The following is an 18,774-nucleotide window of genomic DNA, read 5'->3' as shown; positions in this document are numbered from 1 at the left end:
GGTTAAAGTTCAGGGTGTTGTGTTTTGAAAAATTTGTATTTCCTGATTGTGTGCATACTGCATGTAGCAGTATGCACTTTTTAAGGGCAGCTGCAGCACATACTAAAGGTAAAAAATATGTATTTTGGAATGCACCAAATTGTTAGTAATGTATTATTTTTTATTTCTTTTTTTAATGTTTACTTGGGTCACTTTTGGGGAAACTGCATACTTACATTTGCTGGAGATTTACCCAAACTGTAACCCTAACCTTAACCAATGACCTTACAGATCAGCTTCTGTTTGAAGTGGGAGGCCAGTGTCCCTGAAGTATCTGAAGTACACTCACACACACACTCAGTCAGATGTCCTTGTGATTTCCGGTAAACAGAGAGGGGAGGGGCACAGCTGAAAGTGAAAGCATTTAGTGCAGTAAGTCCAGACACCATTCTAAGTCGACAGAGCAGGAGGCTGAAAACAGGGTGAGTATTAATACTACATTTTATTATTTGACTGTCTGTGAGTCAGTTGTTTCTCTGTGGACTGTAGAGGGAAGAAGAGTCAGGATGAAGTCAACAACAGTATGATTCGTGTGGAGATACAAAGTTTATTATTCATTATTTCTGCAGTGTGTTTGATTATCAACTGTCAGGAGTGGCCATTGTTTTTTTTTAAACAAAAACATGGAGTAAAATGTGTCAAAAATAACTTCATGGCCTGTTTTGCTAATAGAGAAACATTAAAACTTAATGTTGAGTTTTTTTTTTTTTTTTTTTTAAATAACTGTACACATATGGACAAAACACATTTTCTCACAGTGAAAGTAAGAGATTCAATTTAGGTTTGGTCTCAGTTTAAAAATATTAAGGAATAAAGTTCTGATTACTTAAAATAGATATGTTGTTGTGATATAATTAGTAAAAGGGAGCTCAACTGATGTTCTTCCTTTTAGATTTAGGGTCTGCATTAAAAATAGCACACACACAAACACACATACATTCATTTAGCAAAGGGTTTCCAGTAAAGGTGCTGCTGTTTCAGTAACAATAAGAGAACAAGTCTGCCATAAAATTCATCCAAATTTTCAAGGCTGTTTTGATCTGTTGTGATGTAATTCAGCAGCAAAAGTGAAAAAGGTTGGTATAAGTAAAAACTATGCAAAAATAATTTCTGAATTTATAGCTATTAATATTACATTACTTTAGACCTGTGTACATGAACATGGATATGTGCTGATGTGCAATGCAATTTGTTACAGTAGTGGAATTTAGTAAATGCCTTTGTCTTTATTTTTGTCTTGTGTTTATCTATATTTATTTTTGTACCAAAACATGCAGGAATAATACTGAAGAAACATCTAGGAACAGAGCTGGGTATAATAACGTGTTACAAAGTAACACGTTAGAGTACTTTGATTATTTTTTGCAGTAACAAGTAACCTAACACGTTAGTTTGCTTTTTGAGTAATCAAGCGCTTGAGTACATTTTCAAACAAGACATCAGTTACTTCCGTTACTTTTAGAACGCTGGTCCTTCAGCTCCGAAACAGCAACGGCTGTCTTTTGGTTCTAATAATGGAGATAACGTTAAACCTATCAGTCCGAAAGAAGTAATGAAGCTTGTGGCTCACTACATGGTAGAAGAAATGCTGCTGTTGTCTACGGTGGAGTCAAAAACATCCTGCAGGATCATCAGTAAAATCCCCAATGCTAACGTTATCCTAGCCTTGGCTAACGTTATCCCAGAGCTACAGCTAAATAGTTAGCCTAGCCTACAGCCTAATCTGTTGATTCCTCTCGCGCTGCTGCGAAGGCTGCCACCCTCTCCTCCTCCTCTTCCCTCTGGGTAGCCAAGACACACCTCTTCGCCTGGCCGTTCCTGCACCGCCTCTGACGTTACCCCCTCGCCCCCTTCCTCTCCCTGGTCTTCCTCCTCTCCCTCTCCCTCTTCCTCATCTCACTGTGTCCTGTGGAAGAACACTCTGGAAATGCATATATTATAAACGTACCAACCTATATTTGCCGCACTGTGCCGTGACTATCACATAAAATGTGTTATTTTAGCATTACTGTGCTAATGCTCGTATTACCAAAACAATTAGAAATAAAACACTCCTAACATATATCTCACAGATAACCTATATCTCACTGGTAAGCTATAACATATCGTAACGTGGTTTAGATTCCTAAATAAATATTCACCTCGTCGCTAGATATTCCTGAAAAACTCGAAAAACTCTGCTGTCTGAGCAAGGCTTTTTGTCCTACGAGGCCACCATCACTTACCCGACAGGAGGGGTGAGTGAGTGAGCGCGAGTGAGCGCTGCAATCTAGAATTTGACCGCTGATGTCACTGTTACTCACCATTTTTACACACTGAGGCTTTAAGCTCAGTGTGTAAGCAGCATGTTACTGTTGTAGCTGCTGGAGATGGAGCAAGTTTTAATTATTTTATATATAGTTTGAGATACAGTACAGGCCAAAAGTTTGGACACACCTTCTCATTCAATGCGTTTTCTTTATTTTCATGACTATTTACATTGTAGATTCTCACTGAAGGCATCAAAACTATGAATGAACACATGTGGAGTTATGTACTTAACAAAAAAAGGTGAAATAACTGAAAACATGTTTTATATTCTAGTTTCTTCAAAATAGCCACCCTTTGCTCTGATTACTGCTTTGCACACTCTTGGCATTCTCTCCATGAGCTTCAAGAGGTAGTCACCTGAAATGGTTTCCACTTCACAGGTGTGCCTTATCAGGGTTAATTAGTGGAATTTCTTGCTTTATCAATGGGGTTGGGACCATCAGTTGTGTTGTGCAGAAGTCAGGTTAATACACAGCCGACAGCCCTATTGGACAACTGTTAAAATTCATATTATGGCAAGAACCAATCAGCTAACTAAAGAAAAACGAGTGGCCATCATTACTTTAAGAAATGAAGGTCAGTCAGTCCGGAAAATTGCAAAAACTTTAAATGTGTCCCCAAGTGGAGTCGCAAAAACCATCAAGCGCTACAACCAAACTGGCACACATGAGGACCGACCCAGGAAAGGAAGACCAAGAGTCACCTCTGCTTCTGAGGATAAGTTCATCCGAGTCACCAGCCTCAGAAATGGCAAGTTAACAGCAGCTCAGATCAGAGACCAGATGAATGCCACACAGAGTTCTAGCAGCAGAGCCATCTCTAGAACAACTGTTAAGAGGAGACTGCACCAATCAGGCCTTCATGGTCAAATAGCTGCTAGGAAACCACTGCTAAGGAGAGGCAACAAGCAGAAGAGATTTGTTTGGGCCAAGAAACACAAGGAATGGACATTAGACCAGTGGAAATCTGTGCTTTGGTCTGATGAGTCCAAATTTGAGATCTTTGGTTCCAACCGCCGTGTCTTTGTGAGACGCAGAAAAGGTGAACGGATGGATTCCACATGCCTGGTTCCCACTGTGAAGCATGGAGGAGGAGGTGTGATGGTGTGGGGGTGTTTTGCTGGTGATACTGTTGGGGATTTATTCAAAATTGAAGGCACACTGAACCAGCATGGCTACCACAGCATCCTGCAGCGACATGCCGTCCCATCCGGTTTGTGTTTAGTTGGACAATCATTTATTTTTCAACAGGACAATGACCCCAAACACACCTCCAGGCTGTGTAAGGGCTATTTGACCAAGAAGGAGAGTGATGGAGTGCTGCGGCAGATGACCTGGCCTCCACAGTCACCAGACCTGAACCCAATCGAGATGGTTTGGGGTGAGCTGGACCGCAGAGTGAAGGCAAAGGGGCCAACAAGTGCTAAACACCTCTGGGAACTCCTTCAAGACTGTTGGAAAACCATTTCAGGTGACTACCTCTTGAGGCTCATGGAGAGAATGCCAAGAGTGTGCAAAGCAGTAATCAGAGCAAAGGGTGGCTATTTTGAAGAAACTAGAATATAAAACATGTTTTCAGTTATTTCACCTTTTTTTGTTAAGTACATAACTCCACATGTGTTCATTCATAGTTTTGATGCCTTCAGTGAGAATCTACAATGTAAATAGTCATGAAAATAAAGAAAACGCATTGAATGAGAAGGTGTGTCCAAACTTTTGGCCTGTACTGTAAGTAAATAAATTAATCTAATCAAAAAAATTAGAGCTGTACCGATACCACTTTTTCCTTCCCGATACCAATTCCGATCCCTGAACCTTAGGTATCTGCAGATACCGAGTACCGATCCGATACCAGCGCGTAAAATAAAAATGGATGGGATATGAATTGTTGTATGTCTCAACTTCTAAAACTCTATGTAAAATATTAAGAAAGAAAGAAATACATAATAGTAGAATGAATGCCATAAAACTTTTTTATTCTTCTTCTTCTTCTTCTTATTATTATTATTATTATTATCCAGTGTTGACACAAATCAAGACAGTTAAAGTGCATCCACACAATTTGGTAAAAGAAAATACATTCTAAAGGCTGCAGTAGAATGTAGGGCTTGTATTAACAAATACAAAAATTTTCACCAGATGACTTAAAGTAAGAAAATTAAAAAATAGTGGCGGGGCTTTTACTCACCACAACTACAGAGGCTACCAGCTTCATTTGAAACAGACTACATTATTAAAGGGACGTTATTTATTAACACTTTATGACCTACCATAGAACAGGTCCGCCAGAGCATATCTTTACAATTTTACCTGCTGTAGTGCCATTTTTTGGAGTATTTTAACATGCTATACATCAATACAACCCTTAAATCCCAAATTTTAATAATATGTGTGGACATATGTCCATACTAATGAAAGAAATTGCTAAAAAGTGCAATAAACCACAAAAAAAAAAACGTTTTTGTTTTTACACATATTTTTCTAAATACAGAAATATCATGGCTGTATCCCTCAAAATTGTAAATGTAAAAGAAGTTGCACAAAATCCTTTCAAACCACAGAAAATTTATTTTGAGTGTTTTCATAACTTAATTTTTGAGCTATACTCATTTTTATAAAACGTGACAAAAACTAAAGTTAAATGCACGTTGTGCACAATTTGCAAAAATACAACATGTACATCAAAATAAACTATTTACAATAGAACAACCAAAGTTCCAAGTTCAAAGTCAAACATTACTTCTCAATAGCACCAGGGGAGCTGTGATAGGTCTTGTGACAGTTCCTGTCCACGATGAGCAATATGTTTTGCTGCATTTTTATTGGTGTTGGCACACAGTGTTTTGATGGCAGCCCGGTCAAAGTACATCCTGAACAGCTCAGATGGTGAGGGATTGTCCACATATTGTGATAGAGGTGGCTGCACACCTGGCCTCCTTTGGGGCAGAAAATGTGGTAGGGGATGTGGCAAGATGTCAGGCTCCTTTTCGGTTCTCCAGCCAGCTGCATCACCAGGGAGTGTCTCTGACCTGGAGCCTCTGTTTGCTGGAGACCGACTCCTTCCTCCCCCTCTGCCACCCTCTGGGGTGCAGGGCGAGGAGACCCCACTTCCTCCTCATCATCATTGTCAATTCTGCACACAGAAGTTACACAGTGTGTTAGATGTGTTCCACATGAGAGTAATACAAAAATGATGCGTATTTAGTGCAAAATGTTTTCAGTTATGTTACATATATTTTCTTTACTTTTCTCTAACTCAAAAAAACAACACCAATATTTCATGAATGTTCTCTGACCTAGAGCCACTGTTTGCTGGAGACCAACTCCTTCCTCCCCTCCTTCCTCTCCCTCTGCCTCCGTCCTGGATGCAGGGCGAGGAGACCCCCACTTCCTCCTCATCATCATTGTCAATTCTGCTCACAGAAGTTACACAGTGTGTTAGATGTGTTCAACATGAGAGTAATACAATAATGATGCGTATTCAGTGCAAAATGCTTTTAATTGTGTTACTTAAATATTTTCTTTACTTTTCTCTAACTCAAAAACAAACAATATTTCATGAATATATATAGTACATACATGTCATAGGAGGGATCTCTCCCTTCAATGAAGTCGGCTTCATCTCCACTGTCGGCAGAATCCGGACCAGATGAGGGGACTGAATCTTCATTAGTGCTGCACGATTTGATAAAAATGTGCATTGCGATTCGAGTGGACAATATTGGGATTTGCGATTGCGATAACAATATAATAAAAAAAAAGGTATTATTAGTCTTCTTGCTTGATTCAGTGTTTCCCCTACATTATGGGGGCACTGACCTGACCTGACATAGTTACTGTTATGGACAGTGTGTAAATGACCATCAACAGACTGAGCACAGTCAAACACGCTGCTCACACAGCAGCGCAACACGGCACTGTACATACAGCGGAGCGAGCCTGTGTTGCGTTCAGGCGTTGTCACGTAAATTACAAATTCCAGCACGCCATAGTACAACACAGCAGCATGTCGAGTGGGCCGAGCCCGAGCAAAATTGCTCAATTTTTCATTTGTTATTATATAGTTTGTTGTGGAGTCCATGATTTCCCCGTGACACTTACAAATGTTTGCATAACTGTGCTTGGATGTTGTTTAATGAGGCTCTGGCATTTTTTAGTTGGCTGTTTGTCTTTAACTTTACTCAGCTTGGCTTTCTCTCACATCAGCGTTGCCAGGTGTATGATATTTATAGTATTTGTACGATAATTTGGCCCTCTGTACGATGTACGATCAATAATCCCAAAAAAAGGCCAAATGTATGATAATTTGACCATTTCATGAATGTGTGGTTGTAATCAGTATGCCGGAGTTTTTTGTGAGCCCTGAAGGCATCTGTTCCCATGTGTTTCCAGCCAATCGCACTTTGCTTAGTGTGAGATATGGGTGACGTTTGTCTCTGAACAATGAGCACGATTGACTGAACGGTCAGCTGTACCCGCCCCACGAGGCGCTAGGACCCGTCAGGAAGTCGAGCGAGAATGAGATTCAAAACAGAAGAAGAAGAAGAGGAAAAACAGAAGCAAGGAAAATGGAAAAAAGTAAACCAAAAAAGTAAACACTAGAGTGACTATATTTGCCTATAACGCATCAGTAGGATTGTTATTTTGGTTATGACAGATGTACGATAATTTCCCTCAAAATACGATAATTTTGAGTCTCTGGTACGATAATCCTACTTTTCCCACTTGGCAATGCTGTCTCACATGCATTCCTCCTACTTTTCTCTATGCTGTCTCAAGTGTTGATATAGATTGGTTGTGTTGCCGTGGGACTGGCGACTTTAACTTTTAAAGTTTTACACAGCACGTCTTTCTTTTCAACATCGCCGTACCTGAGGACATTGCGTTTTTTTCCCCACCAACTCAGCCTGTTCATGCTCGTGCTCATGCTCTTCTTCAGCATTTATGTTGGTCACTGCTGCACGGTGGGTGGTCACCTGACCATATGTGCTGCACACAGCAGAATAGCTTGTGGGCGTAATGTCAACAAACTACACTACAGGAGAGGTAGTCACGTTCACAGACACACACATTAACATTTATTTACATTAAATCGCAAATCGCAGCCTTTTATGCGATTATGTAACCGCACAGCCTGACATTGCGATTGTGATTAGATTAATCGTGCAGCACTAATCTTCATCTGACGCTGTAATTAGCTCGAAAGCTGCGCACCAGGAGAAAAGCCGTTTTGCGCGTCCAGGTTGTTGCGGTTCCATAAATATATGTGTGTGAGTGTGTGGTGAGTGTGTGGTGTGTGTGTGTGGTGAGTGAGAGCGAGTGTGTGACTGCAAGCTGAGAGAAATATTTACCGCGGAAGAAAGAAAGAAATTTCCCGGGAAATGACGTCACTCCTTGTTGTTGCGGGTAGTATCGCGAGAAAGACATGCAAGAAAATCACGTGACAGTTCACGCTCACAACATGATGACGCTTAGTCCCCTTATAACCCCGGCTGAGAGAATCCCTCCATTTTCTCAATAAGCTTTTATTGTGAAACATTTGTAGGAACATGTTGTGGAGCATACAGTAGCTTGTATGTTTACGTACGGCACTTCAAATGTAGCTCCTGCCATCTGCTGGCACTTTTTAGGTGACTACAACAACATTTTGGCTGGCACATGAACAGGCACAGTGACTGAATAAAAATAGGACAAGAATAACCTGATGACATCACACACGTCGTGAAAGACGACCGGGGGATAATTGATGTGTACCACCGTGTAGTGTTTTGTGTCTGTCGGCCAAGTCACGGTACGATTTTAAGACTCCACAATCTTGTAATGTGACATAGTGACTTTCAGAACGGGCAGAAAAGTCGTGTAGTGTGTACCAGGCATAAATCCTCCTTTATCATTTCTCCCTCCTGCATGTCGCTCATTTTCAGTGTGTGACTGCAGCGTGTGCATGAGAGGGGGAGGGGCTGCTGCATGCTCAGAGAGGCAAGTGACAGAGAGGCGAGCGGAATGGAGCAACGAGTGGAGCTTCAGAGCTGCTTTTCTGAAGCAAAACAAAAGTTTACATGTTTTAAAAAAAGAGAAAACATCACATGTTCTGCAATGTGACTACTGCACATGCGCACATTGCAAAGGCGATGTTCAAACTGACAGTTATGTACATCGGAAGCACACGCCCCCCTGCTTTCCTCCTTGGTTCATCCCCAATCCATTCCCACATCCATATGCATCCCAGTCAGAATCTCAAATAGATTTAATAGACCAGCTTCACCATGGACCAATAGCAACCCCAAAAACTTAGTTCCTGTCACACCTGCTTCACACTCACTACATTGTGACGATGAGCGCACGTTCGGCACGAACATTAACTTGGCCGTGCTGAACGTGCGCTTTCTTTTAAATAAAACTTTTATCATAAATGACCTGATTTTAGATAACAAGTTGGACAGTATTCTTTTAACAGAGACATGGCTTGGCACTGACGCACCAGTTGTTCTCACCGAGGCCTGCCCACCAAATTTTAATTTTTAATTTTCTACTAGGGGAGGTAAAAGAGGAGGCGGAACTGCTTCTATAATCAAAATTACACTAAACTCTACTGAAGTTTCTTTTAACAGCTGAACATCAATTGTGTATCATGCCTTTGTTTTTAGCAATCCTCCTATTATTTATATCACAGTTTACAGACCACCCCAACACAACACCCCTCTTTTATCGGGCTGGCTGGCAGTCAGGCTCAGCGTCCTGATGCTGCCTGGATGGCCGGCGCCTGGAAGGGTGAAAGTCAGCAGCAGGCTGTTCAGTAGACCGCTGGAAGCCTCCGCAGCCACTGTGTGCAGGTGGCTGAGGGTGGCGCCTACAAGCAGATGAGGGGCCCCTCTTGTTGCTGGGAGCAGGTGCTCTCCTGTGAAGGCTGGCCAACCGCTGCCTGGTCTCATTAGCCGTAGCAGTACAGTCCAGTGCCTTGAGAGCAGTTGATCCAAACAGCTCCCCTGGTTGAAGGACCCTACGAGTTGCCTCCGTCAGAGGTGACTGGGCCAACCAGACATGACGGCGAGTGTGCACCAGAGTGGACATCAGCCGACCCAACTCCTTCGTCTGGAAGGCAAAAGCCTGCAGCGATGCATCACAGATATCACGGGTGGGGTCATCCACCTGTGCACCTTGCAGGGAAGTTGAGACGGCAGGCAGCAGGTGAGACAGCGTGTTCCCAAGCCGGCCAATGCGTGCGGCTGTATTATAGGCCTTATAACCATCAGTGACCCTACACTGGGCAGAGGGGCACTTGGGTTCTGGCTTCAGAGCCACATCTGGAGCCACAATCAAAGCTGCAATGGAAGGCTCAACTGCAGGCATGTGGCCAAGACCGACTACTTCCGCGTTCTCCATTGCTGCCAAAGTGCGCTCATCCGACATCGGTCTGGAGAGAGCTGCAGTATCTCTCTAATACGTATGCAATTCAGCCAGAAAGTCTGGCGAATGCAGAGCAGTGAATTTAACTGGACATGGGTTGCGCTTGTGGAAGGCGCTAGGGGTCACACCCCCCTGTGGTGTGTCAAATTGCAAGCGCGCCAGGGCTGTGCGAATGATGGACCCCATAGAGGCATCATCCAACCCCCGCCGAGAGCTCTGGGCCATTGAGCCCGAGGAGTGCTCAGAGGCCTGCGAGGCCTGGTCACCCGGTGACACATTAAACTGACTCGCCAAGGCCGTAATTGAAATGGCATCATCTGGCGGGGATGACCCCAGTGCATGCCCCAGTCCAACGGGTTCCGCCCTGGCAGATGCAGGCTGCAGGTTAATAAGAAGAGCCTTCATCTGCTCTATGTCAGCAGCCAAGCAATCCACTGTAGAGGACAGCTGGCTCTTTGACCTCTTCCGCTTGGGGGCCCTCTCAGTGCTCTGTGCTGAGGGCCTCCTTAGCAGTCCCTCATTACCAATGCCACCCATTGCCGACTGGAATGAGGGGAGGCTAGCCAATGGATCCAACTGCGCCAACCTTGCCATTCTCACTGAGCGAGGCATGATGCTGCAGTTCATGCAGGCACCTTCAGTGAGGGCCTCCTGCAGGTGCTCGAGGCCAAGGCAGCAGGGGCAGAGATCATGGCCGTCCACCGGATCCAGGGGGGCCAGGCACCCGTTGCAGGACTGCTCCATTACGGCGACAGCTCACTGAAGCAAAACAGATATGCAAAAAAGCTGGGAGAGGGGAGCGGACACGTTGCCTTCACCAGCAAAGTCACTATACAGGTAAAAAATAAAAATGAAAAACAACCATTTCAACACAGGTGGGAGAGGGGAGCGGACACGCTGCCTTCACCAACAAAGTTAAAATGCCAGAAAAAGAAACCAACACAGGTGGGAGAGGGGAGCAGACACGCTACCTACACCAACAAGGTCTGTATGCCAGAAAAAGAAAACACCACAGGTGGGAGAGGGAAGCGGACACGCTGCCTTCACCAACAAGGTTAATATACTAGAAAAAAGAAAGCGCTTCACAGGTGGGAGAGGGGAGCAGACACGCTGCCTTCACCAACAAAAGACAATATACAGGCAAATGTTAAAGAATTCAACACAGGTGGGAGAGGGGAGCAAACACACTGCCTTCACCAACGAGGCTAATATGCCAGAAAAAGAACTCAACAACGGTGGAGTGGACACGCTGTCTTCACCACTTTTTTTGTTTTTTAGAAAAAAGAAAGACAAAAGAAAACATAAAAAATGTTTTCTTCTTGGAAAAAATATAATTATCTTAGTAGCTCTCCCCTCAGCTGTTGAAAAATACTGAGGGGGAGGGGCGAAATGCCGCTATCACCAGCAAAGCCCAAGCAGGACAGGTGAGCATCAGACATTAAATCAAATAACGCACCAGCCACAGCCTCTCAGAGGACGAACAAATCGTTACTCCTACCGTGATGGCACGAGGCTGCACAGGGCTGGCAACAAAGAGAAAGCAGTTGAGAGGCTACAGCTGTAGCTCGTATTCAGTCTGTGTACTTTTGATGCACGATCGTGAGAAGAAATGAGGAACCGAACACCTGCAGATGCCGGAAGATATACCTTCCCGGGGGTCATGCAGCGGTCACAGGTGACATTGTTGTTATTTGTACTCAACACACGCTTGCACGAGCAGAGATATCCAGTGCTTAAAGCACCGCCTGGCGGTCATTGAGGGACAAAGTAGAACGGGGAGTACAAGTGAGCCGCGCGAACGAAGCTAGAGAATGCTTGAGAGAGATGTTGTAAGTTTAGAGTGCGCAAAACAGTGTGTATCTTGTGTCTTGCGATTGTTTGCATGACAGGCGGTGTGAAGAGAACAAGCTACATATTGAGAAAACGGGAGGAAAGGGCACCCAGTACAGTGCAGGCGTGTGCTTCAGTTAACAGAAGTCTTACAATCCTTACAGTATCTTGCTTGTTTAATGAAATGTCTGCAGTCTGTAGATTAGGCATCACCAAATGGCGGACCGAGTGACCAGTCTCACGAGAATAGATAATTTTCATGGAGCATTTTTTCCGACGGTCGCGGCTAAAGACAGCGGGCGCTGCTACTCCAGTTAATACGACAATAGCTTCATTCAGTTGAGCCAATCAAATTGTTTGTTTACCCTGCGCGGCCAGCGCACCAGAGCAGAGAGGAAGAGACAGTGATGACAACACGGCTTGCTCCAAAAGAAGGAAGGTTGATGAGGAAAACCGTTGTTTTAACGATGAATGGACGGAGAAATTTATGTTCATTCTTCCGGCAAGCATTTCAAAATCAGTGTGCCGCATATGCTCCGAAAACGTGGCATTAATTAAAACTGGCAATGTGAAGCGCCACTACGAAACAAAGCACAGCTCTTTTGAGCTGAAGTCCGAGCTGAGGGCACGCAAAATAATTGAACTGCAAGACCAGTATGACAGATCTACTCGAACCAACCAACCAGAAAATCAGAAATATTAGCAGATGATGTACTGGCACAGCCTGATGCAGCTATCCAGAGTGCACCATGCCAATCTTTGGCCATTGATGAGTCTACAGATGTTACTGATAATGCCCAGCTTTTGGTGTAGGTGAGATTTTTTCACAAAGATAAGAAGGAGCTTTGTGAGGACCTGCTGGGTGTAACACCACTTGAAACACTCACAAGAGGAGAGAACATATATGCAGCAATAAAAGAGATGCTGAGAAAGAGGGGCATAGATCTGAAGTGGGTTGTCTCTGTCACCACAGATGGTGCCCCTGCCATGGTGGGAAAAGAGAGGGGGGCTGTGCCCCGGATGAAAGAAGACAACCCAGATCTTATTGCTTACCACTGTCTCATCCATCAGACTGTTCTGTATGCCACTGTAGTGGGAGAGGTGGGTGCCTGGAAGTGGGCCTGCAGGCCCCCGACCTCGTCCTCCACTTGACTTTGCTGTTTCCCCTTGATGTAGATCTGATACCTTGGAATCAACTAGATAATACTCAAAGAATCACTGGAGACAGGCAGAGTCCAATGCAGTCGAGTTTAATGTGTTCACAAGCTTCAACACATACAACTCAGTGAGTCAAGCCCTGGGACCGGACTGAAAAACAGCTCTCCGTGTGTCTGCTTTTATGCTGGTGGAGACTGAGGAGAGTCTCCACCTTCTTTCGCTAATCCATCCCTCTTCAGTGCAAAGCTATTGGTGGCAAGCTTTTTCTTTTTGTCCACTCATGAACAGGCCCGATTTTAATGGTGTATTACTTTCACTTTGAGCCTGGAAGTTCCCAAGCTTTCCACCCTTAGCTTTGGATTTGCTTTCGCTTTATTTTTAAAAAAGATGTGAATCTTAGGGACTTTCTTTATGCAGTCCCTTGTGCTCTTATACAATATAAACTTTTAAATGTGCATCAGGTAGTACAGACATGTGAATGTGTGTGTGCTTATCATTATATAGAACATGATACATTGCGTGTGTGCTCTGTAATGCGAATACAATGTTGACTTACAACTCCAATTTGTGAACACTTTTACATGTATAACAATGCATATAGATGCATTTCAATCGGTTTTATAAGATCTCATACATAAAACATGGTTATATGATGGTTATATGGTTTTGTTTCTTAATCACCTTATGCATCACCTTATAAGATCTCATACATAAAACATGGTTATATGATGGTTATATGGTTTTGTTTCTTAATCACCTTATGCATCACCTTATGCAGTGTAACACTTTTACTTGATTTGGAATTAACTCTTTACACTACATTCCCCCCTTTGGGGCTTCACAGTCCCATATACTATTGAAACCACAGTAGGAGAGAAAAATATATATATCCCCCCTTTGGGACTTCATAGTCCCACCCCTTCAAAACAAAATCAATGAATATCATGCAAAGTTCATTTTTAGTGGGTAACATAATAGACACACAAATCAAGGAAGGTCATCAGTAGTTATTACACACAAATCATACTTTCAACTTGTAGTACTGCTGAATACATATAGATCATCTTTCTTGATTCTGTTACTCAGTAATCACACTGATTTTAACATATGACGTAATTTACGCTAGCCTGATGACCTGCATCACAATATAGGGCTAGCCTGATGACCTTTGTTGATTGCTTGCCATTTTTTCCATGCGCAATCATTCATAATGGCATTCTCTTCACAAGGGTTACAGTCAGTCGATCATATTTGAGTCCTCAGTCAGTGCTGCTACACGGTTGTTGTCCATCACCCGCATTGGTGGACGCGGCCCCCCTGCACAGGCGCTGATAGGATGCCACTTGGCCTCTCAGCATGATGACCTCCAGTTAGAGGGCATCCTTAGCCTGAGTCAGCTCCTTGATTTGAGAGCGCAGGTCGCTTATGTGACGGTCAGTAAGCACCGTGTGCTCCCGACTCAGCCTTTTGCTCTCACCTTTCCTGATGGTATAGGTGTCACGGCGAATCCTGCAGAGTTGTTTCCGCAGTATCAGCGGGAGACTGCGCACAAGCATGCGGTAGGACCCCTGGGGGACATGGTGGAGTTGTGTACGTAGGTTTTTCGCTACGTTCTGATGTATGGTACGTTGTGGTTTCCCATCAGGCAATTCCCAGAGGTATCCTGTCAGGATTTCAGGTGATACCCCATAGTCCCTTTCCAGACTGATGCGTATGTCGTCGGGTAAAGGTCGTGGCAGTAGGCGATCTTTTGCCTTATGGCTAGGGTCAGCTGGCGGGGAATCTGCAGGTTCTGGAGTGGTGGGTGAATAACTGCAATGACCACAGGGTAGTGGGTCAGCATCCTCTTCTGATGATGAGGATGAATCAAGGGGGCGTGATGACTGCATACCAGCACTGGTTTGAAAGTTTTCCAGATACTGGGAGGCCCTTTGTGAACTGGGATCAGTGATGGACCAGTTTATGTCTTGACTGGGGCCTGCCTGGGCTTGGTGTCCTGCTGTAGAGGTACTGGCAGCTGAGCTTGATGACTCTTGGGGGGTTCCTGTGTGGCTGGGGATGTCGGGTCCTGTCAGCATGAAGCGGAGTTGATTCTCTGCTGGAGGTGGACCAAGTACCACCTGATAGGAGCATCCACATCCTTCCATCGAGGCGTCTTCACTGGAGGTGCAGGTCGGTGTGGGGAGGCTGGCCGTCGGATAAGGCGGTGGAGGATATGGCGGGTAAGGGAACACAAATGGTCTCCGCTGCAGGAACACCGGCTGGCCTACTTGGCTCTGCTGGCATGGATGTGGAGTTCTCCAGGGTTCAGCCATAATCTGTATCTGTCTTAAGGTTGTAGAGGACATTTTAATGCACTTTCCCTACAGTGTTTTTCCTTTCCCTTTGGTGTTTAGTTATATACATATATACATAAGCCATGCAAACAAGATTGGTATGTTAGCGGTAACTGTTAGTATTGGTCAGGTGACAGCAAGAATGTCTTTGGTTATTTTGACTTGTGGCATCCTGTTTTACAGAACTTCCTCATATATTGCTTCAATTTGCTTATTCATTTGCTCATATTGGACCTCTTCCTTGGCCTTGTTACCTGACACTTGGTCATATTGGTTTGTACAATTTTGTCCTGTGGCCTGATCTTGTTTTTTAGAGAGTTTCCCCTGGCAGCCAGTCATGTCTTCATAGGGTTCTACCTTAGCTATGGGACGTGGACCTTGGTCTACTATTACAAATTGTCCTGTGATGCTTGCCATGGTCTTTTTAATTACAATTCGCACCAGGGGGAGAACACAGCAGGATATCACCAGAAGAGCCAATACCACAAGCCCCAATAACACTCCTATAATACGTAGAATTTTACCAGGGGACAATTGTCCCATCCAATCCCAAATTGAAGACACTCTAGTGTTCCAACTGGAATGCTGCACCTGTTGGTCTCTTAGTGTACGTATGTTCTCTAGGGCTCGGGTTAGATTTCCATCCTTTCCTGTGTGCATAGGGATGACAGTACAGCAATGTTCTCCCACCATATCACAGATCCCTTGATCTTGAGCAAGCATAGTCTCGATAATGAACCTGTTTTGCATCGTCATTAAAGATGTGGCATGTAGCTGCTCACTCACACCCTGTAAAGCTTCTATAGTCCAATTCACAAATCTTTGTTGGTTATACCATAAATAATTTATCCAACGGCTGTTACGAGCTGTATACTGGGCATTAGCTATGGCTCCCCAGATTGGCCAGGAGTCCAACACTCTACCTGTCTCTATCCATTCGTCTGATATAGCCTGTTGATCCCTGGGAACCCCTTGTGGCACCTGATCCCATGTAATGTACACACTAGCATCCTCCTCCCAGGAGAGCATTTGAGTATTGGTCGACCTACGAGACCGTGAGTGAGTATTGTTATTTTGGCTATTATTTAAACTCATGATCGTGATTTGTCCTGTTAACATTACTGGGGTACAGATTCCTGTCCAATTTACTGGCAGCACAGCTTTCACCTGAAGATCATTTTCACACATCCAAAATATATCTGCCAGTGGCGCTGTACCATTGGTTAAGTTAAATGTCAAAATCCAGGTGGTGTTATTATAATTACGTCCCATTACCATTGAAGTGTTCCCGCCATTGACCACCTGGTGGCATTGGATTTTAGCCTCTTGGGTTGTGTACCCCCGTGAGCTGCATCCCACCTGCTGATGAAGATACATTCCCTACGATCACTTCATATCTACATTGGATCAGTCTCTCTGCCTCCTGGGAAGAGTTAGTAGAAGTGACATTGTTCAACCAGTATTCTATATTATCTCCCCGTGCCACACAAAATGGAAATACGAGGTCTGGCGCCAGATGTACTACTGGAGGCACGTGAAACTCTTGCTGGAACCGATCAGAGACATTTTTAAAGTTTTCTGGACATATGGTGGTTGTGTTGGTCCACCTCTCTTGCCCTGACGCCATCCACATGACACATGCAGCAAAACATGTCTTATGTTCCCAGCAGTTGTCTATGTTTGGGAGAGGCCTAACCCTGGGTAAACCCCTCCTGCTGTGGCATGCTATGCACGTAATGTTAGTTACCTGTTTAGCGGAGTATTCTAACCATTGATAGAACATATTAGATGCCCAAGTGGTTGTTCTAATTAGCCCAACCCTCTGCATCAACACATCTCTTGGTTTTCTCTGGGACCTTGGGTTCAATTGGAGCCACTGGCGGGCCACTTTTACAGATAAGGTAAGCCCTGTTTCCGTGTTGGTACAACCTCTCGTGTTACACCAAACTCTTGCTGTCACCTTCCCTTCTGCTTTGCAGTGTGGTCCTAAAGACCGTCCATGCAACCTAATATCTCCTGGACCCTCCACCAGCACATCATCATAAGCATGTGACTTATAGTAGGTTAGTTGTATCATTTCCCTGTTAGGTATCTTTCCCTGTTCGGCGGCCATGGTTCCTAATGCTACCAAGCATTCACTTATCTGCCTCTGGTGTTGATTTCCCTGTTCTGCTCCTGCACTCTGCCTCACTCTCAGGATGAGTAATAGGGTTAGTAGTACTACAGCTATCACTCCCACATTAGCTCCTCCTCTCCTGCTAACCAGACCCTCCAGGTTATTGGGGGGCTGGTCCTTCTTCTGGGTCTGATTCTCTTGTGTCTGTGTCTCTTGGGTTTGAGTCTGGGTCTGTGCCTGAGTCTGAACTTGACCTTCTAGCTTCGCCTGGTTCTGAGCTGAGGCTTTCTTCTCCTTCCTCTCCTTCTGCCTCTGTTCCCTCTCCCTCCTGTCCTTCTGCCTCTGCTGCCACCTCTCTCGCTGCACTTGGCCTCTCATGATCTTCCCTATGACTAGCAGGTGGTGTCCTATGAGATTGAGAATCGCTGCTAGTCCCGGTGGAGGAGGAGCTTCCCTCTGAGGAGCTCTCCCCCTCTGTTGATACCCTCCTTGGTAATGACCCGCTGCTGTCACTCTGGGCTCTCTCTGCTCTCTGTCTCTGCGCCACGCGTGCTGACCTTCTGGTCCCTTGTTCTTGTGGGGAGGCATCGCCTTCCCCTTCTGGTTGGTCTCCTACTGCTCTCGGGGCGGCCTCGCCGTCCCCTTGCAGACCTGGGGGAGCTGCTCTCCGTCTCACTCTAGGCTGAGGTATAGGTGGTCTGTCTGGGACTTGGGGATTAGCTCTGCAGCAGTGGTTGAGATGGAACCAAACGTCCTTACCTTCGACTTTCAAGGCAGTTGGTGTGGCTAGTACAACCTTGTATGGACCTTCCCTTCGTGGCTGGTCCCACTTTCGTTTGAACACCTTGATGTACACCAGTTGTCCAAGACGTATTCTTTGGAGATCTGCTGAGATGTCGACCCCTCTGTCCTCAGTGGCACCCTTCACCTGCTGGAACACAGCCCTGTGGATACGAGTCAGACTTCGTAAATAATCAAACATCTCACCCTGTAATTGTTCCAGGGATGGTCCCTCATAAGGACCTCTTAAGTACGGTATCGGCATGGGCCGGCCCGTAAGCATTTCATGCGGTGTTAGATGCGTGACTCGGCTGGCTTGTGATCGCATAGACATTAGTGCAAGTAGTAAAGCATCCACCCAGTTAAGCTTGTTTCTGCTATCTGCTACTATTTTAGCTATTTTGGCTTTCAAAATACCATTTGCCCTCTCTACTGCCCCCTGTGATTGGGGATGGTACACGCAGCCAAACTTTTGTTTGATTCCCAATTGTTTCAGCGTTTCTTGTATGACATTAGACACAAAATGGCTACCGTTATCTGATGATATAGTATCTGGCATCCCAAATCGTGGGAAGGCTTCTTGGCACAAAAATTTTGCAACTGTTCTGTGATCTGATTTTGCTGTGGCCTTTGCCTCCACCCATCTGCTAAATCTGCATATGACCACCAAAACATATCTCATTCCCCTTACTCTTGACTGTGGTCCCATGTCTATGTAGTCTAGCATGAGGTGTCTGAATGGACCATCTGGAGGTGGTATATGTGCCAATGGAGCTGTGAAAACTTTTCTAATGTTGTA

The 18,774-nt window shown here is 44.7% G+C and overlaps 1 protein-coding gene across 5 annotated transcripts in view; it reads left to right on the top strand.

Annotated features, from left to right (window-relative positions):
- Positions 1-416: 416 nt before the first annotated feature.
- LOC117264750 (protein NLRC3-like) overlaps positions 417-18,774 on the top strand; it is a 58,022-nt gene continuing 39,664 nt past the window's right edge. For 4 of the 5 annotated variants that reach the window (XM_033638967.2, XM_033638969.2, XM_078162994.1 and 1 more), the window contains exon 1: positions 422-461. The gene's annotated coding sequence lies outside the window, so the exon portion shown is untranslated. Of the gene's footprint in view, positions 462-18,774 lie in introns of all 5 variants that reach the window. The other variant, XM_078162995.1, reaches the window with a different exon arrangement.

Source organism: Epinephelus lanceolatus, chromosome 20 (genome assembly GCF_041903045.1).
Source record: "Epinephelus lanceolatus isolate andai-2023 chromosome 20, ASM4190304v1, whole genome shotgun sequence".
NCBI lineage: Eukaryota > Metazoa > Chordata > Actinopteri > Perciformes > Serranidae > Epinephelus > Epinephelus lanceolatus.
This window is presented reverse-complemented; position numbering and strand designations above follow the sequence as displayed.